Source organism: Manis javanica, chromosome 5 (assembly GCF_040802235.1).
Source record: "Manis javanica isolate MJ-LG chromosome 5, MJ_LKY, whole genome shotgun sequence".
NCBI lineage: Eukaryota > Metazoa > Chordata > Mammalia > Pholidota > Manidae > Manis > Manis javanica.
In genome coordinates, this window is record NC_133160.1 from 33,586,897 (window position 1) to 33,614,164 (window position 27,268).

A 27,268-nucleotide genomic window follows, 5' to 3' on the forward strand; every position below is an offset into this window, starting at 1 on the left:
AAAATGAAATATCCTCGCTGTATAAATAATCAATTATAGTATTTTAGTTAAGGAAATGTAATAACAAAAAATATCTGAGGGTTTAGTTTAAATAAGAAATAGTAATTAGAAGTGACAAATGTCCAAAAGGTTGTTCATGGTCTTTGACATACTATAAAAGGCACTTGTATTTGTGAAAAACCAAACTATTTTAAGATGCAATTATTTCTAATGTTTCTTATTTTGGGGTCTTGTGAGAAGCTAGAAATGACTAACAAATAATTTTGAATATTTGGAGATAAGTCAATAAAAGCCTTTATCTGTGATGGATGGCTTTTCATACTTTTTACATTCTTGTCTGCATTAAGGACCGATCTATCATTGGAAACAATAGGAAAGAAAGCTTTACCTCAAGCTGCCTGAGAATTAGAACCAGATTCATAACTGGTGAATGGTGGCAAGATTCCAAAATTAATCATGAAGGTTATTGAAGTGATGTGGCATCTTTAAACCTATTTTGAATGACAGAAAGTGTCATAAATGGAGAACTCATTATCCATTTGCTGTGTGCCTCCCTGTGATTTTAGATCACATCCACTCTGCAATCTGTGCCTCCATCAGAGCCATGTCTTCAGTGTATGTCGGTCTGAAGAGGCAATGAAGAGAGCCTGACTGTGTGCATGCCTGTTGAGTCCCATACCCACAATGTTCTTGAGCCTCAATTTGTTTCCTTTGATTACTGGCCGATGGTTGTCTGTGCCACGTCTCTGATGTGACTGAGCATATTAGCTATGCCGTCCCCTAGTTGTTCATGCTTCCAGTGTTACCCATTCAAAATTGATGCTTATAAGGACCATGTATTAGAAGCCTGAGGAATCAAGGCTTCAATCTGTGCTGGAGATTTACTGTCATTGTTTTAGGTGCAAAGTATTAGCAGGCGGGCCAACTCGCTTCACTTCCTTCCTGGCTTGTACATTTAGTTATCTGAGAATGAGTACATTTTCTCCAGTACAGCTAGGATATCAAATACACAGAGAGTTGTTAAAAACTTGGATTTAAGCATAAGCCTATCATTCCATACTTGACAGGAATAATCCTGTATCTCTGGAAGCCTGACTCTGGGGATGCCCAGTGTGACTGAGAAGGGTGCCTTCAAGGTGTGTGTCAAAGGCAGTCTTACTCCTTTAGTGTTCTCCATTTAATACTCTGCAATTTTTCATTAACTGATTAAAGAGAAAATCATGTACTAATCATATAGTATAGTTTCCACTATTAATACCTCATCTTCTGTGTTACAATATTTTATTATTTGTGATCTCTTGGCTTTTGTGACTTTGTGTTTCAAACACATTTGCATCTGCCAGGTAGTTGGTAATTAGATACACTTCATGTATCTTAAAACAGTGTAGTAGATATAAGGTGCATACTCTGGTGAAGGCCAGGTATAGTGAAATCCTCAGGGAGGAAGGCTTTACACCTGTCAGGGAGGGTAGGGAAGGTAACCTTGGGGCTGAGGCTTGGTGCACAGAGAAGAGTTTTCTTGGTGGATAAGAGCATGGAGAGGCATCCAAGCCAGGGGAAAGAACATGGCCAAAGCATAAAGGCCTGCCAGAGCTCCCGAGGTCTCTAGTGACTCTGCATTACTGGGGAGAGAAATGTCTAGGCAAGACGTGGCTGCAGCTGAGAGACATGGTTGGGTGGAGATGAGATCATAAAGAGCTGTATGTGCTACTCAGAGTGGTTCATATCCTACCTGCCTGCCAGTTGTTAGAAGGATATGTGCCCTTCCGGAAGCCATCTGTTAAGAGAATAGGAAAGAGAATTTTCCAACAATACAGATTACATACTTGTGAGACTCAAAACCAGATCTTCTTGTCCTCAACACTTCAGGGTTGGAGCTGGTTCTATGATGATGAAGTTTGAGGTCGTGTCATATGTTTGCTGCAGTAAGATGATTGGAGTTGAGTATGTCCACGAACAAAAGACATCTATTGTCCTAGACTTAGGGATGTAGGTGTGAGTATTTTCTGTTTGGTGGGTCAATGCTGACAACTGCCCTCAGCAAGCTGTTTGAAAAGGCGGAAGTTCTGAGGGCCCATAGGATGTTACTTGAGGGCTTAATCAGAACTTCAGATATTCAGGAGCAGAAAGCAGGTAGCAAGAAAATCTGAATGATGAGAGTGAGTTTAGAGTGGTATATCCACCATAGACTGAAATGGAAAGAAACTGAAGGGAACTTGGGGATCTCCAGATAGAGGTGCCCAAATAAGCATAGAGAGACTGTCCTTGGTCAGGGTGGACTCCCAGGGGGCATTTCAGACTGCGGGCGGCTGCTGGTCTAGGCATCCAATTGGAGTTAGCATTTCCTGTTTGTAATGAACAATCACCCAGGTCTCTCAGATGGTGTGAAACTGCTGGCTTCTTTTGGGAAATTCACTAAATTTCAGTGAATCCTGTTGGAACTGTGCAGGGTCACTAACACCAAGAAAGTCTTACATGGCACCTGCTTTCTATAACGTCTTCAGGTGTTGGGCTGGAGGAGAAAGGGACGAAAAGCAGGTCCTGTAAATAGATAATGGCTAATTCTAATCCAGTGATCCCATATAATATTAGGGTAAATGTGAGCTTTGTTTAGGAGAAAGATTTCAATTTTAAAAATAGCTGTTTCATGTATAAGCCATACAACTGGACCACAGTGTTCTTTGTTTTTAAAATTAAGGTATCATTGATGTACAATCTTATAAAGGTTTCACATGAGCAACATTGTGGTTACAACATTCACCCATATTATCAATTCCCCCCTCCCCCCACATACCCCATTACAGTCACTATCCATCAGCCTGGTAAGATGCTATAGAGTCACTACTTGTCTTCTCTGTGAACCACACTGTTCTTAAGATTGCTTTTTGTAATACCTCCTGAGGCACACGAAGATAAATCGAATCCTTGATGAATCCTTCCACCATCCCTCGTTTACCTCTGTAGTGTAGAGCACCGAGTGTAATTTCACCGGCCAGTCTACTTACTATTTTATGGAGAAGTATAAGGAGGGAACAGACCTTATCTACACTATCTTCCTTTCAAGGCTGACAGTATGAATTCAATAAGCTTGAGATAAAACAGCATCTATGGTGACATTATCATTTTATTTTAACTTGTTTCTGTTTAAGTGACCACATGTCCAGGTTATCTGGGACAGCCCCCTTTAAGTGACTTTATATGTGTGGGTCTATTTTTGGACTCTCTTCTGACACATTGATCTACCCTTATACCAATACCAGACTGCCGTAATTATCCCCAGGTGACTATAATTTTGCCATCCAGGTTGAGCATCACTAGTTCAGACAAATCATGATTCATTGCCTAGAGCTGAATATATTGCTAATCTAAATGAAGTTGGGATTATATTCACAAAGAAGGGATGAATATTGAACCATCAGATAACAGTGTCTGCTACATATATATATGTTAAGGTATCATTGCTATACACTCTTATGAAGGTTTCACATGAAAAACATTGTGGTTACTATATTCACGCATATTATCAAGTCCCCCCCACACCCCACTGCAGTCGGTGTCCATCAGTGTAGTAAGATGTCACAGAGTTGCTACTTGCTTTCTTTGGGCTGCACTGTTTTCCCTGTGACCCCATACACACCATGTGTACCAATCATAATACCCCTCAATCCCCTTCTCCCTCCCTCCCCTTTAGTAACCGCTAGGCCCTTGGAGTCTGTGAGTTTGCTGCTGTTTTGTTCCTTCAGTTTTGCTTCATTGTTATACTCCACAGATGAGGGAAATCATTTGGCCCTTGTCTTTCTCCTCCTGGCTTATTTCACTGAGCATAATACCCTCTAGCTCCATCCATGTTGTTGCTACATATATATTTAAACAATGTATTATGTCAAGCCCTGTGTTTTTTATGAATAGTGCTTTAATCCTACTAATTTCATAGAAACTTCTTTTTTTCCAAAATCTTCACATGACTTTTGGACACATTGCCTTTGTTACTATGGGAGCATTTTTGGGAGTCATGTAATTGCAGAATAAATCATATCCACTTCTACTTACATTGTTTGAGATGCTGCAGTTTTAGAAACCCTATATGATACAATGACTGGAAAGTTTAGCCCAAGCCATAGTTTCCTTTGCATAAATTAGGATAGTTTTCTGGTCATAAATCCTGCATATATTAGGGGAATCTTTGAAAACACTTATCGTATTGATTTTTAAAGTTACCCTGAAAAGGCCCCTTTAAATTATGTACATGTGCAGTTGTGAGGTCATACCTACCTGGGAATTATTTCTCAATCTGTGTTAATTCTTTTTTACTTTCTATTATACTACTGCTGTTTAAGTAAACCAGTTAAAGTATCCAAAGGGATTAATTGAGTTAATTTCAGGCTAAGATATCTTCCTCAAATATTGTTCTGCTATTCAAAATAATCAGGAAAACTCAAGTTACTTGAGTGACTTTGTTAGGACTTGACTGTAAATCAGGCCTCTTTTCTGAGGATATTTATAGAGAAAAAAAAGTCTTCACTTATATATAGGTTTATGTATTTGTTTTCTGACTACACATCTTTTTGGTTTTATAACTTCTTTTGAACATGGCTCAAGGGGGTAAACTTTAAACAATTTGAAAACTGCAGTCCAACATGATTGACTTATTTTATATGCCTATGAGAAGCTTTTTGGCTCAAATAATGTGTATGTTTCTCAGAAGATCCCTGCATATCACACATTCAAAACTAACTAAATTACTAGGACATGGGAAAGTGGTGTGATGTGTCTTACTTGCTGAAGGTTCACTTTATCTGGAATAATAAAATTACAGATCTACCTAGAATTGAACATAATTGGACAATATTATGTTTCCTTTGCCAATTAACCCAATGGAGGTTTGAGGTAATATGTGTGAAAAATGCTTTGTAATCTCAAAAGCACGAAGCAGTTGTAAATCGTTATCATTACCATATTGGAAAAACTACCTGTGGCCACTCAGAATGGAGAAAAAGTCTTAACTGTGAACAAAGAACAGCTTAACCCTTAGGCAAGTACTTTATCATCAAAACAGTTTCCAGTGATTGTGATTCATAGAAGATAAAAACTAATTCTGAAGTCAGTGTTTTTCAAACTAGTGGTCTGGACCCATAAGTAGGTTGCGAAATCAGTTTATTGGTTGGAGACCAGCATAAAAAAAAAAAAAGAGCAGTAGAATACAATGTAATAAGCAGTATACTAGAAAATACTAGCAGTAGTAAAAATAGATACTGTTTTGGAAAGACTTCCAGGCACACGTGTATATAAAGGCACATACATTTACACATTGGGTGGAAATGTAAAATGTTCTTATGGTAAATCACTGCTCAAAAGGAAAACAAAACAAGGCCAGCTACAGTGAATGTTGTTACCCTGATCCTTGTTTAAAAATTTTAAGAACACAATAGTTGTCCTTAGATTTAGCAATTATTATATTAAATTTCAATTGTGACAAAAAATGGTAAGGACTTTATATATCATATGTTTATTACTCCTGAATCCAAACAGAGCCTAAGGGTTTTACTATTAATATTCTTCTCATACAACATTCAGTTATTAAAGACAAGCTGATAACCAGTTCAATACATTTTTTTGAGAATTAGGAATGTATTAAAATAAATCAAGGAAAATAAGGTGATGTAATTATGCTGTATATTAAGTAACAACTTAATTTCTTCTGTGGGATATAAATACCTCATAAATAAAATAATTGATTTTTAAAAGGCTGATACAAAATTTAAAAGTATTATTTGAATTACTTTTACATACGTTTCCCGTAATAGAGGCAGTACCAGTTAGCTATTGCTGTGTAACAGACCACCTCAAAAACATCATGACTTAAACACTAGTCATTTATTCAGCATGAATTCTGTGGGTTAGTAATCTAAACTGGACTAAGCAGTCTATTCTGGGTTGTTCTCTGGTCTCGGTTGGCTCCCTCGTGTGTATGATCCGTCATGAGTCTGCTGAACTGCTCTGGTTCTGAGTGTTGGTTGGCCATTGGCTGGGGTACTTCAGCCCTCCCCTTCCCTAGTTATCTCTTATTCTCAATAGGCTAGGCTGTTCGGAGGACAGAGACAGGCTCTGAGTGACAGAGAGATGGAGAGAGAGACTGAGGGAGAGAGAAAAAGGATGTGTGCAAGGCATGTTGTGGCCTAAATTAGAACTGTCACAGTGTCACTTCGACTGCATTCTGCTGTCTAAGGCAAGTCACAGGTCAGCCAGATTTAAGGGGAGGGGAAACAGATTCTACTTCATGTTAGAAGAAATGGCAAAGTAGTCAGTCACAGGGCAAAGGCTAGAGAAACAGGAGGCTATTAATCAGGCCCATCAGTGCGATCAACCTAACAGTTGTTTTTTTCCTCCCTATCCTTTTCTTTGGACTAATATAAAGGAATCCTTCGGACAAATGACCATATAGACCCTCTTTCCTGCTTTTGTCTGAGCGTCTAGTAAAGAGAAGATGGATGTGGAAATTAATCCATGCATTAATAAGTAGAGCATTTACTTAAACTGGTCTATCTTTCTCTGTTTGATTATAATAAATATTATGCTTTTAAAAGTCTAATATTGTTAACAGAAGGATTGTGTTTGCTCTGAGAATGTTATGAGGCATCCCTTACTGAATAAACACTTTCTGAAAAGTGTGTGGGTAGTAGAATTTTAACTCAAACCAAATTTTGTTTATTGAGCCTAAAATTTAAAGAGATCATTTTACATGTATTCTCTTTCCATAGATGTCTCTAAAAGTCCTAGTTTTTAGATGGAGTGTTCCTCAAAATGACCTTCACCTGTAGAACATAATTGCTATATTTAGTCCAACTTGGGCCAGAAAGGCTAACATGTCATTTAAAACTTGCAGATAAAAAGAACATAATCTGCTGAGAATAGTTTCATCAACTAAGTCTAGAAATAACCAGGTACTCGAGTGGTTTTTACATAATCATTTGTTTCATTTTGAACAAATTAGAAAGGAAATGAGAAAAAAAATTTAAAAAGATAGTGCTGAATATCTGCACATATGGTAATCTGTAAGGCAAAATATGGCATTTGTGTGCTTGGGTTTGAATTTAAACTCCATTGTAGTGTTATCAGTGTGTCTCACATTATTTAACCTTTTTACACCTCCCAGTAGGATGGAAGTGATAATGGTACCCTCATTTTGCACCTCCCAGTAGGATGGGGTAACAATGGTACCTGCTTCATAAGTTCTGAGGATTCAGTAAGGCAGTATGTGTGGAATACAAAGGACAGTGACCATGCATGGTAAACACTCAATAAATGTTAGCTCTCCCTATCAATACTTATGGTTGGTTTTTATTTCCACCTTCATGCATTTTCCTGTATCCAATACAGCCCTGTTTGACCTTCTGCATTATGTGCCTGTGCCTGGGGCCTGGAGACAGAGACAGAGACTAAGGCATTGCCCCCAAGTAGCTGGAAGTATTGAATGAGACCCTGCAAGACACACACAGGTACACACAAGGTGATGCCACCCATAAAGGGGATATTAAGCCTAACGGTCATTCAGAACGTCCATGAGACTCGTTTCTTTTAAAAAAAATGATTTTATGTCTACAATTCCCTGCACAATTTTAGCTATTTGATAAAATGTATTGAATTAGCTGAATTTACTCAAGTTTACAATGGACCTCTATATTTCTCAGAAATATGCAGAAATCATATTATTAAATATATTAAATAATTACACAGAAATTTCCCCAAATTATGTAAGGCATGCTTTTTTACATGGAGTATACCAAGCCTTGGAAAAGTGGCACATTCATCACTCTTGAAGCATTTAAGCATTTCAATCTTCATTTGGTGGTTTCTAATAGTGCCCTGAAAATGACCCCTTGGAGCCAACTTTAATACTGACTGAGTTCTGCCACAAAGAAAAGGAAGTGATTATAATTCTTTGCAAAGGTGCTTGGACCCTAGAAAGCATTGTATTGGTATGGAGCTTGACTGGAGAACAGGTTGTGTCAGTATCATAAAACCTTTGCTACTGACTCTGGTACTCTTGATTCAAGTCCATCCCTTTTCCTGCCATGGATTTACATTTGCTTTGGAAGTGGTGAGGAAAAAGGGTAGTGTATGAATTTCATTCACTCATTGAAGGAATGGGTCTTGAGTTCCACCTCTTTGTGACAAGTGCCAGGCCTGTGTCAGTCCCAGAAATGTAGAGTCAACAGACCTCCCATCACTGCGCATCTGTAGAAAAATCAGAATAAGAGGAGCTCAGTTTGGCTGTTACTTGCTCCTGGGTCATTAGAAACAGGTCCAGCACACATAATGTCTGAGCAACTTTCATGTAAAAGGTATTCATGAAACAGGTATTTTGTTGGGTCTGATTTTTTTTGGACAGATAATTTAAATGTATTTTCAGTAAATATTCTAACAATCTCATCTGCAAGGATTGGTGTCAATTAATTATGAGAAGAATTTATCATAGATTAAAATTAATGTTTTAGGAGAAAATATTTGGAAGTTTCTGTTAGAATTCAAGGTTCTGGTGATTGCAAATAAAAAATGGGCAGGAATTTTTAGTTATCAATACATGGATTAATTTTTATTTAACTTTAATTGTTTTTTGTTTATAACACATTTTTTGTTTGTACAGTAAGTTTATTGCTATGCATCATTTTTTAAAATTTAGGTATAATTTGCACAGACTAAACTTTACCTCTAAGTCTACAGCTCTGTAGGTCTTAATATATGTGTATAGTCTTGTAACCATCATCACAATCAATATATTGAACAGTTTTATCATCCCCCAGATTCTTATGTACCCCTTTTGTAATCAATCCTACCTCCCAAGTCTGAAAGAAACACTGATTTGTTTTCTTTCCCTAGAATTTTGCCTTTTCCAAAATGTCATGCAAATTGAATTGCACAATATGTAGCCTTTTAGTCTGGCTCCTTTCGTATAGCAAAATGCATTTGAGATTCGTCTGTGTTGTTGGACCTGTCGGCAGTTCATTCTTTTGTATTGCCAGGTAGCATCTCACTGTATGGACACAACATGGCCTGGTTATCCATTCCCAGGTTGAGGGACATTTGTTTTTAGTTTTTGGTATTTACAAGTACAGTCACTTAGGTATGTTTTTACTTGCTTTGGAAAAGGTCAAATAAGATGGTGAAAGAATTATTTTGTGTGTGTGTAGCAGGGAAGGGGTAGGAAAATCTTACTCCAAAGGTGTTCTAGAACAAGTATCTGCTGTTAACTGGTATAATTAGGCACAATCAATGATCTCAAAGTATGTTCCCAACAATCACCTTTGCTCACTGTTGCTTAAATCCAAGATATGCCAAAAAAAAGGTTCTCAAATTTTCACAAGTAAGTTAATACATTACACTTCAAATCTCAAATTTTTCTCTAACAAAATGAGGAAAAGGCATCATGTGCATCAAAAGAGCTACAGGCAAAAGGGCTCTACTCCTGGAAGTGGGTTTAGCAGATGGTGTTAGTGCTCTGTCCTCACCTTTTTTTCCTGAGGAGGTGCATCCATCCCCAAGGTGCTGGGAGTACCATCTTAACAGCTGCCCCCCATCCTGGAGGATTGATTTTGACTGACAGGAGCCCCTGCCCAGAGATGCCTCGTAGTTTATGCCTCCCACCAATCTGGAGGCTGCCCATGGCCAGTAACTGAAAAATGGAGACGTATAAAAGCTCAGGCCCTTTGCCTCAATGCCTAACTACCTATGTTGCAGTGCGTACTTCAGACCTCTGCATGGGGCCAGGCCAAGACTGTGCTTCAGCTGGAACAGCATCTTTGCCAAACTCCTCCTGTCCCATCCTGATTCTCTCCATTCTGTAGAGGTGTCTTCTGAGAGAGCTCTCCCTCAAAAATCATTTGCACAAGACTCTCTGTCTCAGGCTCTGCACCTAAGGCACCTGGTCTAAGATAGAGATCTCTGAAGAATCCACAAATGTATGGGAGAGAAAAGGAGAGTGAGAGAGAGACAAAGACAGAGAAGTAGCTTACTGTTTTAGAAATCACATAAGAAATTTCTTTCCTACCTTCACTTATCTCTTCACCAAGTTTCTCTAAGCATCAGAAGCCATGTTAGCAGAATAAGAAGGAGATGTCTAACCAAGCTATTTAGGGAAGGAGAACGTAAGTCAATCACACTCCTTTCCTTTCTGTAAGATTCCAGCTTTGTAGCTGGCCTGGAGCCTTATGAGAGAAGCCTTAACATGATACCAACATGACTTTCCCATGATACAAGACTTTAATTACTGACTGGGGAACCTGGGAGAATGTAACCAGAAGATTCACAGAGCCTGCCCGAGCGCTCACCTAGGAGTCAGAGAACAACCAATCCACCAATCCATTTAAAGACAGAGTCGGGAAAAGGGCTGGATGATGATATGTCATGAGTCTTGCCTGTTTTGTTTCTTGTTACCCTAGATCACTGAAAGGACAAAAATATATTAAAATGCTTGATCTTGACAAAGATAGAAAACTTTCTTATGCAGAGGGCATGCGTATCCTAATTAGAACTGGGATTAATTCTCAGTGAGATATGTTCTGGTAAACACAAAAATCTTAATGTGCTGGTTATCCTGTCAGCCCCACAGACATCTCTGAAAGGAGAGTCTTTTTTTTTTTCAACTTTACTAAGGAATAATTGACAAATACAGTTGTGTATATTTAAGGTGCATGACATGATGATTTGATTGCCTTATACATTGCAGAATGATTACCAAGATCAAGATTATTAACACTGCCACCATCTCACATCATTAACTCTTTTTTTGTTGTGGGGAGAAGGGTTAAGATCTACTTTCAGCACTTTCAAGTATACAGTGCTGTATTCACTGTAGTCACTGGCAGGGCACTCTTAGTTTTATTTTTCTTGATGCAGCTGGATCTTGATAGCAGCTGGAGGAAAGGAAGAGTGGAGAATCTATAATCTATTAAGTCCTTATTTTAGAAAAACTCCAACGAGGGAAGAGAAACAGGAAGACACAATTTATAGCACAGGATCAAATTTAGAATTGCCTTCAGTCATTGGAAACCCCTCAGTGTGACTGGTTCTTTTAGGTACCTGATGCCTGGTTTCATTTTTTTGAATTTCTAATGGTCCCCCAAATTTGTGGTCCTAACTGTGCTGTAGAGGTCATAGGTTCAGTATTGTGAACTGACTTCCTAGTGACCTTGCACAAGTTACTTAATCTCTCTAAGCCTCAATTCTCTCATCTACTGAATGGGGATGAGTTAGTTAATGTCTCCAGCACCTAAAAATGTGTCTGACACATATACATATTCAATGGCTATTAAGCATTAGTCTGAACTCTAGAGTAGTTAATTGAGGAGTCATAATTACTTCATTAGTAAGATGCTGAATGTTTTATTGTCAACAGAATTTTCAGTTGGTCTAATATTTCAAATTGTGCAAATTATTCTTGGTTTTACATGCTGAGGTTTTTTCCCTCAAATATGACACATCAGTTGGCTCAATTCAACTCAGTAGAAACTTGAGTGTCTATGCTATGTAATGCAAAAGTTGAGAATTCAGTTCTTGTTTTATATATTGTATGGATATTATGTATTTTTTTTCTTTTTCATGCTTGATTGGTTGGGATTCTTCATTAATGTGACATAGAAGATCGATAGTTCTTAGTGTCAGAGGGTGTTGTCACCTTAGCAAGGGACAGATATGAAGTTTCATTCTAAAGATCTTTGTGCTTTCTTCCTATTGCTTTGTGGGGAATGTAGGAATTCTGCATACCTCTCTAACATGCATGGTTGAGGATGTATTATGGGAGGGGGAATGGTAAGTGAAGAAGTCTTCAGAGCTGGACCCAGATTCTCCAGCTCTTCTCAGGGAGAAAATTCCTCAGAAGTCCAGAACCTGGTCGTGTTGAGAATCACTTATCATTTGTCTGACATTGTACGTGATTCTAAATGTTTAAGAGCATAGGCTTTAGTGGCAGACATACTTGGGTTCAGTCCTAGCTCTACCAATTATACCAGTAATTAGATGTGTGACTTTGAACAGTCTCAGTCTTCTCATCCATAAAACAGGAGTGAAAGTATCTATCCCATAGGACATTTGTGAGGATTAAATGAGCCAATGCACATAAGATATGTGGTCCTGAATTTGGCACACGGTAGCACTAGGCTAGTTATTATTGTTGGAATTGTCTAACTCAAAACATTTTCATTTTACAAGGGAATGTTGAAGTGCCATTTAAGACTTGCCAAAGGGTGGGGAAGCTATTTGGTAGCCAAATAATGATATCACTGATAATTTCTAACTAAGTTGAGGTCATTACACATTTTTAGCTAGAAGGGAACTTTGATGGAATGTGGAAGCCAGAACTTTCACAAGCATTTTCATTCTTTCATTTATGCTTTCAAAAAATGTTTTTGGAGCACCTACTATTATGGGTAACTAGGTATATTCCAAGTTTATACCTATCTTAATGTCTTATATTTTCTAACCTTACTTTTGATTCTGTACTGTATACACTTCAGTCATTTCTAAAAATAGAGAAAATTGTGGAGCATAAATACACATCTCCTTTTTCAAACTCATTTGCTAAGTTATTACAATATTATTAACAATCACAATATTTTCACTGGCAACAGTTAGTTAACAATAAGAGCATGTGCTGAGAGAGCAAAAAGTATTTAGTGATTTTTGAACCATTGTTTTATCATTTTAACTTTTTTTCCACGATGGCCATTAGAAAATCATACAAGTGTCATGGTAGAAATAAATCACAGGAGTAGGGTGGAGAATTACTTTTTTATTGTAAAATGAGCCATATTGACCTGGATATTTATGCCGAGTCTAGGTAAGAGTATCTAAATTCTTAAATTTCTTATTTTGTTTATCTAATGCTTGTTAAAGTGCTGCTGAGTGTTTGGATTCTTCTCAGTCAGCCGATGCCTGAGGGTTTGTGTGCTGGCAACTTAGAATTGTGGATCAGTTGAATATTGCCATAACGATGCTATGTAACAAGCCACCTAAAAAATTTATGGCTTAAAACAACCACCGCTTACTGTTTCTCACCATGTTTGTGGTGGGTCTGCTGATCTAAGCACATCTCAGCAGGACTCATTCATGTGCCTGCAGTCAGCTGTGGGTTAGCTAGGTGGTGTCATTGAACTTGGCTGGCTCTGAGATGAGAGGACTGGGCTCTGCTCCACATGGCCCCTCATCCTCCAGCAGGCTAGCTCTGGCTTTTTCTTAGGTTAGCCCAGTCATATTCTCATGGCAACCACACAGCAGCAAAAGAAGGAAGTAGAAATGTTCAGTTGCGTCTCTGCCACTTTCTAGTTCTGAGAAGTTAGGTAGGTCATCTAACTCTCAATATCTTCACATGCGAAATGGGAATAATGCTTCCTATTGTGAGAGTTTATGTTAAGAATTGAATTAATGGCTAATGTATGTCAAATGGCTTTGTTAAGAGGCTACAGGGATGCTATTGCTATTTGTAGAATGACAGTAAAATAGAGTAGTGGAGTAATAGAGAAAGCTGATTTTTCTGCTTACTACATTTTTGATAGTGGATTTTGTTGCTTAGCATTTTTTTCAAAAACTGATTTTGTCACTCACTATATCTATCATTTAGTTGAAACTGAAACGTAAGTTTTGTATCTCTATCCAGAGGATCTGAAGACAGATTTTTGGCCTTCATCACATCAGCTCAGTAAGATAAAGGCATGTTCACTTCATTTTAACATTATATTTTGACTTCCTCTTCTAAACACCACTTCAGGCATGTGGCAAAATACATTTTCAAAATTAGTAAGCTTTGAGGAATAAATAATGATTTAAACATTTTTTTCTTTGTCAAATGTAGGTAATTTTCTGGAAAAGAGAACACAGCTTATTTTATTTAGTTCTGTGGAGCAATAGTAGTTCTTGGATATTATGATTGACAAATTGTAGATTCAGGTTGAAAATGATGCTTTTCTTGGTACCATATCAATGGTAAAATTTACCTGTATTTTGGGTTAGTCCAGGGTTGAATTGAAAATAATGCCCTTTAGGGTTATGTAAAGGGTTGTATTTGTTTATTACTAAATAATTTCCACCAAACAACCATTTCTTCTTAATGAAGATCAAATGTTGCTGGGGATTTTATAAAGGTCTGTGAACGAGAATCATACACTCAGGCTCTGATGCCAGTGTTCACAAACAGATCATTTCTTGAAATCACTTTTCTAATCATATTGCACTGATGTCACTTCTGTCTTTTACTGTCCCTCTACTAGCTGAAATACACACTGTTTCCTTCTTTACAATTTAAGAATTGTTTTTGTTCAAAAATAATTTTCTTCAGGAATTTGAAAAATTCAGGAGAAAGCAAAAATGTTTTGTTCTCATTATTATATTCCAGTGAAGGATGACACTGATTATCATGATGTCGTGGTGGGTGTATGATAAATGGAAATGAAAATCTGAAAAACTTGATACTGGTCAACATTTGGAGAACTTCTGACCACAGATGTTCACCTATGTTACTATACCTTCATTTAACAAGGAGAACAAAACATGTTTAGATGGATTGATTGATCTTTCACCAGATCGATTAATGTGGGGAACAATAAAAGAGGATGAAATTCTGCAAAGAAAAATCTTAAGAATTCTTAAGATTAAGATTCTAAATTCCTGTTTCCTTGATGTTTGCCCTCTGGTGTGCGCTAATCCTGAAACCTATGATTAACATCCAACTTTTCTCTTTTTTGCAAGTGAAAGCTTGTGGAAAATTCTTGTTTATTTCTGTCAATAATGTTTGGAATAAGTGATCTGTCTTCTGATTAAATGTCTCAGTCATACCGCAGAATTTAAAAAGTAGAGAGCTGCTGTTATGTGATTGGCTTCAATCACATCTTGTACCCCTTCTGCTGATACAGCAAAACAGACCTATGCAAATATGGAAGAAATTATTCAAGTAGATACCAACCCCTATGCCACATAGTAGAATGCATTGTTTTACCTAAACTCAAGATGAAAATACTGAACATTCTTCAACCAGGGTCGTGTGCTAATTGCCATGCCACAGTGTATTGTTTGCTATTTAAAATTTTTTCTTTATGATAAGTTTTGCTGAAAGTAGTAGGCATCATTCCTTTCACACTTTGGTTTGCCTGGAATAATTGTGAGAATAAGAAAATGGGGATGATTACACACCGCCTTCTTCCCATTTTTCTTCCTGGGGTTTAGTCTAATCTCATCATTTTTGTTGATTTTATGTTAACATGTAAGGCATTAAATAGTAGGTTAGATGATTTAAACCACTGGCCTTCTAACTAATCTGTCTGTGTTCATGAGATTTTTGTCCACACCCCTCCCCAGTATAATCACAATATTGCTAGATTTCCATCCTTGATAGAATTAGAAGTCCGTGTTTTGAAAGTAATGAATACCTTAAAATTAGATTGCATTCATTTTAAGGAAAACAATTTATATTGCTTTACATTTATGGGTATTTTTTGTTCCCTACATTGTTATTACCTTCTGACTCTCTTTTGACCTAAGGTAGAGAAATTTCTGCTTAAGATTATCCAGGAAATAGAACATATATATTAGCTGGAGCAGAAGAGAGTTTGACTTATAAATTGTTTGATTAGTAGAGAAAAGAGGCAAGACAGAGTGTCTTGTATTCAAAGATAATGTCCTTAAAAGCATAAAATTAGAGCTCTAGTGTCTTGTAATCAAACAAGACAGAAATAAAATTAATATTTATGTAGGTGTATGGGCTTAAGCATCCTACAACCAATTACATAATAGGAACAAAATTAAGGTAACCCTGGTATAACATCTTGTAAAAGAAGTGAAGTTATATAATTAGAGTGCATTTATCAAAGAGCACATTCCACCTACACAGGCTCTGAACAAAGAGGGAGGAGGTGGGCAGGGAAGGTTTTCTAAGGAATAATGACAAAGAACAGTTTGGTTTATGCATTGGTATCATCTTTTCAAACTTTTTTTTAAGTCATGCCTAATATCACTCAGGTGCCTAATGATCTACAGTTTTTTTTTTTAAAGGCCGTGCTCAAACCAATCTTCGGGGCAAAAATGTAAGCTCAGTGATTTGAGAATTAGCCAATGCTTTCCCTTTAAGAACTGAGTCTAAAGAAAGAGAACAAGACACCATGTAAGAATTTATTCACTATGTAAGAATTCGTTCACCATGTAAGAACTTGTTCGTTATGCTTCAGAAGATTGGAGACTGACGAGAGTTAGGCTTGAGATGGATTAATGATTGTACATTGAGCATTGACCCCCCTATACTGAATTTTATTGTTGTTAACAACCATTTGATCAATAAATATGAGAGATGCCCTCTCAAAAAAAAAAAAGAAAGAGAACAAGAACCACTAACATGTTTGTTTGGATAAATTATTCTCAGGGTTGGGAAGTAGAGTTTTTAGGTGTATAGAGAACATCTTTTGTGCCTTGATAAGTGTGAGCCAGAAGATTGGACTACTGCAACATTATATCAATGTTACAGATAGTGCGTTGTGTTTTGTTGGTTGGACAATGTCATCGGAAGATAAAAAAACAAAAAAAGAGAGAGAAAGAAAAGGAAGAGGGTTATAAGGTTCTTTATTATGGTATCAATGGTTACGGTAGAGGCAAGTGATACAGCAGAATGATACCAACCACTATGCCTGCATTTGTTCCTGTTTTTCTTATTCAGTTACAGTCTTGATAAGACTTCTTGTGTCTGTGCTATTAAATCTGAAACAACAATAATTCCTGATGAAGAAGAATTTTTTGTCCTAACTGTCCTTGAGGACACCCATATTGGAAAATTAAACTCTGAACCAATTTCCTAGATTGTTTTCTACTATTTTTCCACAAAGTTGGAATTTCTGGATAGTGGTGAACTAGCTAGGAATATGTCCTCATATACCAGCTCTATGAGGCACCAGAAGTGTAGTGATTTTTTCTGGTTTCAGATTTGGGGTGACAATTTTCAGTTAAGTAAAAAGTTGAAGTACCTGTTAAATTAAATGTAATTGTTGAAACCACCACCATCGTATTCAACACATAGTTACTCCGCTACCATTTCTGTTTGTACTCCCTCTGAATGCCCAACATCTGGTGATGAAGGGAGAATGCATGGGGGACTTCCCTGATTTCAATGGAATTACTCATTCAATGATAGAATTTTGAAACTCAGAGAACAAATAGAGTTAAACAGTGATAACAGACATGTAACGATGGTTTCTGAAACATAGGCTGATTAAAGTGGTAGCAATAAATGGAAAACAAAAGATTGTCAAACAGAAGAGAAAAATTGCCTCAATTTCTGCTCTTTAGAAATTACCTTCATTAATGTTGGATGAACTAAATTTTAACAAGGGAGGTTGGCAAATAACCAAGTTCATATTTAAAGATAGTTTGTGGATAAATTAATCATTTCATGGTGTTTATCTCTCATTTTATGACTTGGCTTTTCATTTCATTAATATTAACCAACATGTACTCACTTTTGGCTCTGATGGACTTAAATCTAAATGCCTCAAAAATTGAAATTGGCAAGAATGAATTGCTTTTTAAACTCCTTTCTGATTGTTAATTTTACTTGTTTTAAGATAGAAACTATACTTCTACATATACATCATTTGGCATCAGAAATTTGCTTCAAAACTTTTATGATGGAAAATAAATCACCAATTTGGTGGTAACGTTGGCAGCCACTAAATCAGTGAAATGCTCCAGCTCTACTGCTTCAAATCATCCAACCTGAGAATGTTCATAAGCAGGCAGATTTCCCACTGACTGAGCCAAGGTGAAGAACTGCCTTCCACCTGTTCCCTTAGATAGGAATTTTTCAGCTCTCCTTCAAAATACTGGATTTTAAGGATGGTTATTATTTTCATTTATTCCAAGAAGTTGATTCCCAGGAGACTTTGAAGGTATTACTTTTCTACATGGATTAGTTTTTTAAAACAGAGTAGGAAAATAAATTGTTCCTAAAATGTGGTGTAAATACCATGAGCACTGGTTTGAGACAGATCTGGGTTCTCATCTCTCCTTTCCCTCATAAGGTGTATTTGAGCAAAGCTCTGTAAAGTGTTCCATGCTCTATTTGTTTTGTGCTCTGTAAATTTCAGATGATAATAGTTCATAGCGGTAACAACATAGAAGATGTAAACATATCTCCATATATAAACACTGTTGAAAGCAATAGGAAATAAAGGAGGAAAATATCATCATATTCATATTAGTACATGTGATGAGTAAGGACAGGAGAAACCGGGACTTTCAATCTAAGAACTTACTTTAAATGACGGACAAACAATATTAACAATATCCCCTGTTTGCTTTCAGTCTTTTTTTAAAGCATGGCACACACTTAATGTCTGTATGTTTGTATGTTTATATGTCAGATAATCAGAAATCTTGCCTCCCAGAAATATAGCATCATAACATTGGGTTAATGTCATTCGAAATAAATGTCGAAGCATATATGTAGATGTAAATATAGATGGAAAGATTAAAAATAGGATCATTCTGCGGATACCGTTTTAATCTGAAGTCTTAAAATTTCAATTTTGTATTGTTGTCGCTCTATGAAGGATGAGAACATTTACCACCTGGTATATCTCTCTCTGTCCACCTGCCTCCATGTCTTAATGTTTGTTATTTGTGTTAATATTTTTACATTTTTCATGCTTAAAAACTCACATTGCCCTGGAACCATAATTTCTGTATTTGATTAGTGTTAGCACTATATTTCAATGTTCTGCAAGCACTAACTACCAAAGCTTTGCATTCCTAAATTGTTTTATCTTGCTGCTTCTCTAAATTAACTGTCTTTAATTGTCAAAGTCTATTTAAAAATATAGTTTTTAGGAAGGTTCATAGGTGTGTGTATTTCATGAGGTCCTCTATGTTTGCCAATCTCATACTTTTAAACATGAAAAATACTTTAGGTCAAGGCAATGTCCTTAGGTCTCATTTGTAGCCATTGCTCCACGGTCTCCTAGCCCTGAATGCTGCTGTGCAGAAGTCTAAGGAGAACCTGATCTTTCCTTCAGATAGATTATTTATTTTTTATGCCTGGATGCTTTAAAAATTTCTTTCTTTCTTTTCCTCTAGATTGGCGCATTTTGCAAAGTTGCTTTGCCCTTTTTTCCGTCTTGCTTCGATGGCCCTTTTCAAACATTCTGCTTCCTCTAATGAAGTATTGGTGACTTCCTGACTTTCGTCCTTTATCTGGGACGGGAGTGTTTTCCCTTCACAGGCTATGGTTTGAGAGTGTTTTGAGTTCTGTCTGTTTCTCTTTAGAAGGAAGGCTGGAGAGAGTACTGATACCATGTACATTCTTTCTTAGGATACTGGGGTCTATTTTCTCTTGACATTTTGGTAAGTATCCTATACCAGGTTTATAGGTTTATATCACCATGTATGTGCATGTGTGTGTGTGTGTGTGTGTGCATGCACATTGTGTTTAGGGGAGAAGGGGTGCTTCCCCTTCCTATAGAGAGACATCCTCAGACTTTGGATAGCTTTCTCAACTCATTCTGAAGTATTGGACGGTTTCCACCCTTGCTTCAGTGAGAATCATTCTTTCCCATTTTACTCACTTAGAGGCATTTCTGCTATTTCTCAGACAAGGAAAACCATAAGGACACCTATTTAACTTGTTTCTCTTTCAATTTGTGACTATGGACCAGAATTCTTAGGCAATTTGGACTCAGACATTGGCTTGGAAGAGGGATCCGTGTTTGAAGTCAAACAGTGACTCAGAGCAACTCTCTGCCCCAGAAACTTCTTTTATTTTCTTAGCTGTCAGAGTTATTGCATTGGGTCAAGCTTCATTTCTTATTTGTTTTTGTTTTATTTTTTGTTTAACTGCTTTTGCTCTTTTTTTTTTTTATGTAGTCTGTGAGGCGGTTTTCATTTTCCATCTTAACCTGAAAATCAGTATAGAATTTTCACCTAGGTTCAGAAAGGTGTTCCTCTGGCCTTTGGAGCTGGTGTGTGGTCCCTGTGGGGAAGCTGTAGAGGGGAGTCCAACCGCTGTGAGAGCAAAGCCTGTGAGGAAGGTATTTAACTGAATACGCTGTCTTTTATTTTTGTTACTCTTCATTCTTGCCAGTGTTAAAGGTCATGTATTTTTCCCAAGTTGTTTGTTTTGTTGCTGTTGTTATTGTTACCACTTACCAGCTGAATAAGAAAGACGATTCACACCTCATTGACTTTCTTGTTGTTGGGAAATTATTATTTTTTCCTTTTGATTTATTTTTTCTTCCTCTTAAGAGATTAACAGAACTGAAGCCAGAAGGGAGCATTCAGATAAGACACATGACCAAGATTGTTTTAAAACCCCAACATCTTTCATGGTTTGAGAACAAAACTTAATACAAGAAAACAGTAGCTAAAGTAAAATATGCTTAAAATTGGGAGGTCTTCTCCTTTCCAAAGTATGCTTCTGCAGAATTCTTACTGATTTATTTGAAGGGTAGAGTTACATTGGATTAACATCTCCAGGTGAAGAGCTAGCTTTCTGTTTTACTTTCAAATTCGATTACTAATTAAATAATACTGACTTTTTTTTTCTGAGTGTGCATCCTGTTCATGTGTGAGAATAGCAAAATATAATTAAATTTTCCTGCTGTATTCTATGTTCTTAACTCTGTACAGAGCACTGCTTGAGAAACCTGCCCCATAGTGTGGGTGAGAGGATTAAATGAGCAACTAGACACACAATACTTGGTAAGGGCTTAATAAGTATAATGTGCAATGCAGCACATTATACCTTATTATCTTCCAGTGGGAATTTCCTCACTTGGTTTTGTTCTTACTGACCAGTCTCTTTGTGATAATTTATGCCTTAAATGATGTTTTGCATAGTATTTTAAGTAAAAACTCCATTGTGTTTTTTCCATTTGAGCTTTTGCCTGGAACATGTTGGTTTCATTGGTTAAAACATATTGTAAGTGAAGCCCCTGGACTTTGATGGGACAGACCTTCTATGTACCCTCTATAATGATCATAGGCAGCAGTCCTCTTGGCATGTGTCATAGCCGCATGGCCATTATTAGTAAGTCACATATATAATAGCACATCATAGCCCTTCCATGGGAAATGCCACTGGAATCGAGGATTTGAATTGCTACGTCCTTGATTTCAATCTTGACTTCACTCCTGTGTAGCTTACCCTTCATCACGTTGCATTTCTCTGGGAGTTTTATTGCCTTTGTGCACATAAAAATTATATGTTGAGGCATTTTTTGATGAATATGCTGTCATACTGAGCTCCCTGCAAATGAGAAGGTATTTTGAACACAGCAACCTAAATCTGGATTATTTTAAATAAACGATTATTTTCCTTGATAATTTACTTTGAATTTCTTCTGTAAGTAGCTGTGAGTGTTTCATACCATCCATGCTACGTAAGTGTATTCTTTGGATTGCTTCTTTGGCACCATGTGAGTGTTTGTTAGAAATGCAGAATCTCCAGCCCCAGCCCAGACCTACTGAACCAGAATTTGAATTTTACCAAGATTGCCCAGAAATTCACATGCACAGTAATGTTTAATGTTTCAGTATTGATGTAGCTGACATCTCCTTTGACAGGGGAAGCCATAACACTCAGAAGTAACATGGATGTTAAAGGCCTTTAAACACATGAAACAGACCCTGCTACTCATAACACAAAAAATGCAATTTTAAACTACAACTAAATATTTGTAATAGATTGGTAAAAATTCATAGGGGTGACAGTATGCTTGTGGGTTGTGCAGGAATAGGTGCTGGAATTGTTGGGAGTTGGGGGATGGGTGGGAATAATCCATAAGGATTTTTGGCATATCTACCAAAGGTTTAGCCTTTATACCAGCAATTCTACTTTCTGGCATTTTTCCTAAAGATATGATTGCAAAATGATATATATACAAGGATATTCATTGCAGCATTATTTGTATGCTATACAGCATTATTGACAGCGGGGGCTGTCATGTAAGGTAGTCCCTGGGTCAACAAGAACTGGTGCGGCAAACAAAAGTATAATCACACAATGGAATATTGTACAGCTATACAAAAGAATGAGAAAACATTCCTTATACTGATGGGGGAACTTTCAAAATAAACTGTAAAGGAAAAAAAAAGGGCATAAAAATGAATATAATATTTATTATCTTTTGTGTGCACAAAGAGATAAAAACAAAAATAAATATTTGAATTAGCCTATATGGGCATCAAAAAACAACTCTGCAAGTGTACCTAAGTAACAAATTAGGTGTTTGCAATACATGTAACCGAAGAAGACCTTGCCTTGACAAGCTCCATATATGGGATTCTTAAAATTCCTGAGGAATTTTAAGAATATGACAGATGATGCACTGAAGAAAATGTGGACAAGATTACTGAACTATTCATTATTGAATAAACTGTTCATAAAAGAGGATATCAGATAGCCAATAAATATATGAAAAGCTGCTCAACCTCATTAATAGTAATGAAAATTCAAGCCAAGAGTTGTTATCATTTTACACCTACAGCAAGTGCACCAGATACTTGGATATGTGCTGGTGTGGTGTAAATTGGGAGAAACACTTTGAAAAACTCTGACATTTTCTATTAAATTTGAACATGCATATGTTCTGTGAGCAATCCCAATTCCAGGTATATACCCAATGGAAATGTATTCTCATATGGTCTAGGAAATAGGCATAAGCATTCTCTTATCAGCATTGTTTGTTACAGCCTCAGACTGGAAACAACTCAAATGCCTACCACCAAACATCAAAAAAATATGGCTGTTATTAAAAGAAAACAGAAAATAGTAAGTGTAGGTGAGGATGTGGAGAAATTGGAACCTTTGTGCATTGCTGGTAGGAATGTAAAATTGTGCAGTCTCTGTGGAAAACAGTATGGCAGTTTGTCCAATAGTTAAGCATAGAATTACTGTACCATCCCGCAATTCCACACTCAGGTATGCAGCCAAAGGAATTGAAAGCAGAGACTCTAACAGATACCTGTTTGCCATTGTTAATAGCAGCATTGTTTACAGTAGCCAGAAGGTGGAAACAACCCATGTATCCAGCCACAGATGAATGGATAAGTACATGTAGTATGTCTATACAATGGAATATTTATCAGCCTTAAAAAGTGACAAAGTTCTGACATAGTTACAACATTGACGAACCTTGAAAACATTATGCTGACTGAAGTAAGCTGTCCCAAAAGGATAAATATTTGTACGATTCCACTTATATATGAGGTACCTAGAATAGGCAAATTCACAGAGTGAGAAAGTAGAGATTATGAGGACCTGAGGGGAAGCAAGGATGGGGAGTTATTGAATGAGCAGAGTTTCTGTTTGGGATGATGAAAAAGTTCTGGAAATAGTGAGGATTACAATACTGTACATGTCTTTAATGTCCCTCATGTACACTTAAAATAGTTAAAATGGTAAATTTTATATTATGTGTTTTACCATAATAAAAAATAAAATAATAGTAGAGTCACTGAAAAGAATATTATACAGTGATGAAAATAAACACAGTAAATAAGACAAATATATCAGATACAATGTTGTGTGAAGGAAGCTTACAAAAAATAATGCATAGCATTAAAGGTATTTAAGTTCATTTATGTCAATGACAAAATAGGCAAAACTGAACTATAGAGTATAGGGAGGAAAGTGAAGTGCTTAAGGCAAAAACATAAGCACTGATGAAATTACCAGAGAAAGAGGTTGGAACGGGGGATGAGGATCACCGGGGCCAATGAGAGGTCTTTGGGGATTCTGGAGTTCTGTTTTTTTTTTTATCCAGGTACTCACTTTATAATAATTTATTTAGGGGTAAATTTTAAATGCATTTTTCTGTATGTGTTATATTTCACAATAAAATGTTAAAGAACATGGAAGTGGCTATGTGTAAGGATGTTAGTGAGAGAACGGGGTGTAGTGGCATGATTTTCTTAATTTTATACCATTTCTGTTTGATTTTTTAACTGTGAGGTTATCACATTAATTTTTTAACATTTGAAATACTATGCCAATAAGCTATCAAATGATCTGGATTAGTTAACTGGGAAAAAATGCTGATTTGCATATTTGATATAGTCTTCCAGAAAAAAATTGTTTGGTGTAAATATAAAGACAAATATCTCTCTTTTATTTTTGGTATCATTAATCTACAATTACATGTAGAACATCATGTTTACTAGGCTCCCCCCTTCACAAAGTCCCCCCCACGTACCCCTCCACAGTCACTGTCCATCTGCGTAGTAGGATGCTGTAAAATCACCAGTTGTCTTCTCTGTGTTGCACAGGCCTCCCCGTGCCCCCCATGCACTATACATGTTAATCGTAATGCCCTCTTTCTTTTTCCCCACCATTATCCCTCCCTTTCCTCCCATCCTCCCCAGTCCCTTTCCCTTTGGTAACTATTAGTCCATTCTTGAGTTCTGTGATTCTGCTGCTATTTTGTTCTTTCAGTTTTTCTTTGTTCTTATACTCCATATATGAGTGAAATCATTTGGTAATTGTCTTTCTCTGCCTGGCTTATTTCACTGAGCATAATACCCTCTAGCTCCATCCATGTTGTTGCAAATGGTAGGATCTGTTTTTTTCTTATAGCTGAGTAATATTCCATTGTGTATATGTACCACATCTTCTTTATCCATTCATCTACTGATGGACATTTAGGTTGCTTCCATATCTTGTCTATTGTAAATAGTGCAGCAATAAACATAGGGGTGCATCTGTTTTTTTCAAACTGGAGTGCTACATTCTTGGGGTAAATTCCTAGAAGTGGAATTCCTGGGTCAAATGGTATTTCTATTTTGAGCATTCTGAGGAACCTCCATACTGCTTTCCACAATGCTTGAACTAATTTACATTCCCACCAGCAGTGTAGGAGGGTTCCCCTTTCTCCACAACCTTGCCAGCATTTGTTGTTGTCTTTTCGATGATGGCGATCCTTACTGGTGTGAGGTGATATCTCATTGTGGTTTTAATTTGCATTTCTCTGATGACAAGCGATGTGGAGCATCTTTTCATGTGCCTGTTGGCCATCTGGATTTCTTCTTTAGAGAACTGTCTATTCAGCTCCTCTGCCCATTTTTTAATTGGATTATTTGCTTTTTGTTTGTTGAGGTGTGTGAGCTCTTTATATATTTTGGATGTCAATCCTTTATAGGATCTGTCATTTATGAATATGTTCTCCCATACTGTAGGATACCTTTTTGTTCTATTAATGGTGTCCTTTGCTGTACAGAAGCTTTTTAGCTTGGTATAGTCCCACTTGTTCATTTTTGCCTTTGTTTCCCTTGCCCAGGGAAATATGTTCATGAAGAAGTCACTCATGTTTATGTCCATGAGATTTTTGCCTATATTTTTTTCTAAGAGTTTTATGGTTTCATGACTTACATTCAGGTCTTTGATCCATTTGGAGTTTACTTTTGTGTATGGGGTTAGACAGTGATCCAGTTTCATTGTCTTACAGGTAGCTGTCCAGTTTTGCCAGCACCATCTGTTGAAGAGACTGTCATGTCCCCATTGTATGTCCATGGCTCCTTTATCATATATTAATTGGCCATATATGTTTGGGTTAATGTCTGGAGTCTCTAATCTGTTCCACTGGTCTGTGGCTCTGTTCTTGTGCCAGTACCAAATTGTCTTGATTACTATGGCCTTGAAGTTGGGGAGCGAGATCCTCCCCAACTTTATTCTTCCTTCTCAGGATTGCTTTCACTATTTGGGGTCTTTGGTGGTTCTATATGAATTTTTGAACTGTTTGTTCCAGTTCACTGCAGAGTGCTGTTGGTAATTTGATAGGGATTGCATTGAATCTGTATATTGCTTTGGCAGGATGGCCATTTTGATGATATTAATTCTTCCTAGCTAGGAGCATGGGATGAGTTTCCATTTGTTAGTGACCTCTTTAATTTCTCTTAAGAGTTTCTTGTAGTTTTCGGGGTATAGGTCTTTCACTTCCTTGGTTAGGTTTATTCCTAGGTATTTTATTCTTTTTGATGCTATTGTGAATGGAATTGTTTTCCTAATTTCTCTTTCTATTAGTTCATTGTTAGTGTATAGGAAAGCTACAGATTTCTGTGTGTTAATTTTGTATCCTGCAACTTTAGTTGCAGTATTAGTTCTAGTAGTTTTGTAGTGGAGTCTTTAGGGTTTTTTATGTACAATATCATGTCATCTGCAAATAGTGACAGTTTGACTTCTTCTTTACCAATCTGGATTCCTTGTATTTCTTTGTTTTGTCTGATTGCCATGGCTAGGACCTCCAGTACCATGTTGAATAACAGTGGGGAGAGTGGGCATCCCTGTCTTGTTTCTGAAGACAAATATATATATTTTTTTAAATTTTATTTTGGTATCATTAATCTACAATTACATGAAGGACATTATGTTTACTAGGTTTCCCCCTTCACCAGGCCCCCCCCACATACCCGTTCACAGTCCTGTCCATCAACATAGTAAGATGCTGTAATATCACCAGTTGTCTTCTCTGTGTTGCACAGCCCTCTCCGTGCCCACCCCAACACTATACATGTTAATCGTAATGCCCCCTTTCTTTTTTCCCACCCTTATCCCTCCCTTCCCACCCATCCTCCCCAGTCCCTTTCCCTTTGGTAACTGTTAGTCCATTCTTGGGTTCTGTGCTTCTGCTGCTGTTTTGTTCTTTCAGTTTTTCTTTGTTCTTATACTCCACATGAGTGAAATCATTTGGTAATTGTCTTTCTCTGCCTGGCTTATTTCACTGAGCATAATACCCTCTAGCTCCATCCATGTTGTTGCAAATGGTAGAATCTGTTTTTTTCTTATAGCTGAGTAATATTCCATTGTGTATATGTACCACATCTTCTTTATCCATTCATCCATCTACTGATGGACATTTAGGTTGCTTCCATATCTTGGCTATTGTAAATAGTGCTGTGATAAACATAGGGGTACATATATCTTTTTCAAACTGGGCTGCTGCTGTAATATATTTATTACATTTGATTTATCTTTAAGATCCAACATACTGTGTTAAGTTCTACTTTGAAACATTAGTTTTTGATGTAGGTCATTAAGTGTTAGGGATTTAATTATTGCACATAAAAAGCAATAATATGAAGGATGATGGATTTCTGTGTTCCTTTTTCAAACTTAACATTGCTTAGCCAAAGTTTGAATCAGGGTAGCAGCTCTTCCCACAGAGAGACCCCCACATAGCAAGCCAAATTAACCTCTGTGTTTGGAACACACATTCAGTTACTGAATAAAGCCATTTCCCTACAGAGAATCAGG

At 36.9% G+C, this 27,268-nt stretch overlaps 1 protein-coding gene across 8 annotated transcripts in view; it reads left to right on the forward strand.

The window, feature by feature from the left end:
• PLCB1 (phospholipase C beta 1) overlaps positions 1-27,268 on the forward strand; it is a 670,724-nt gene that overhangs the window by 119,986 nt on the left and 523,470 nt on the right. Inside the window, exon 2 of one of the 8 annotated variants that reach the window (XM_073236922.1) lies at positions 7,378-7,496. The exons of 6 other annotated variants lie outside the window; for them this stretch is intronic. The gene's annotated coding sequence lies outside the window, so the exon portion shown is untranslated. Of the gene's footprint in view, positions 1-7,377; positions 7,497-19,108; positions 20,052-27,268 lie in introns of those variants that run through there. One more of the 8 variants, XM_073236923.1, reaches the window with a different exon arrangement.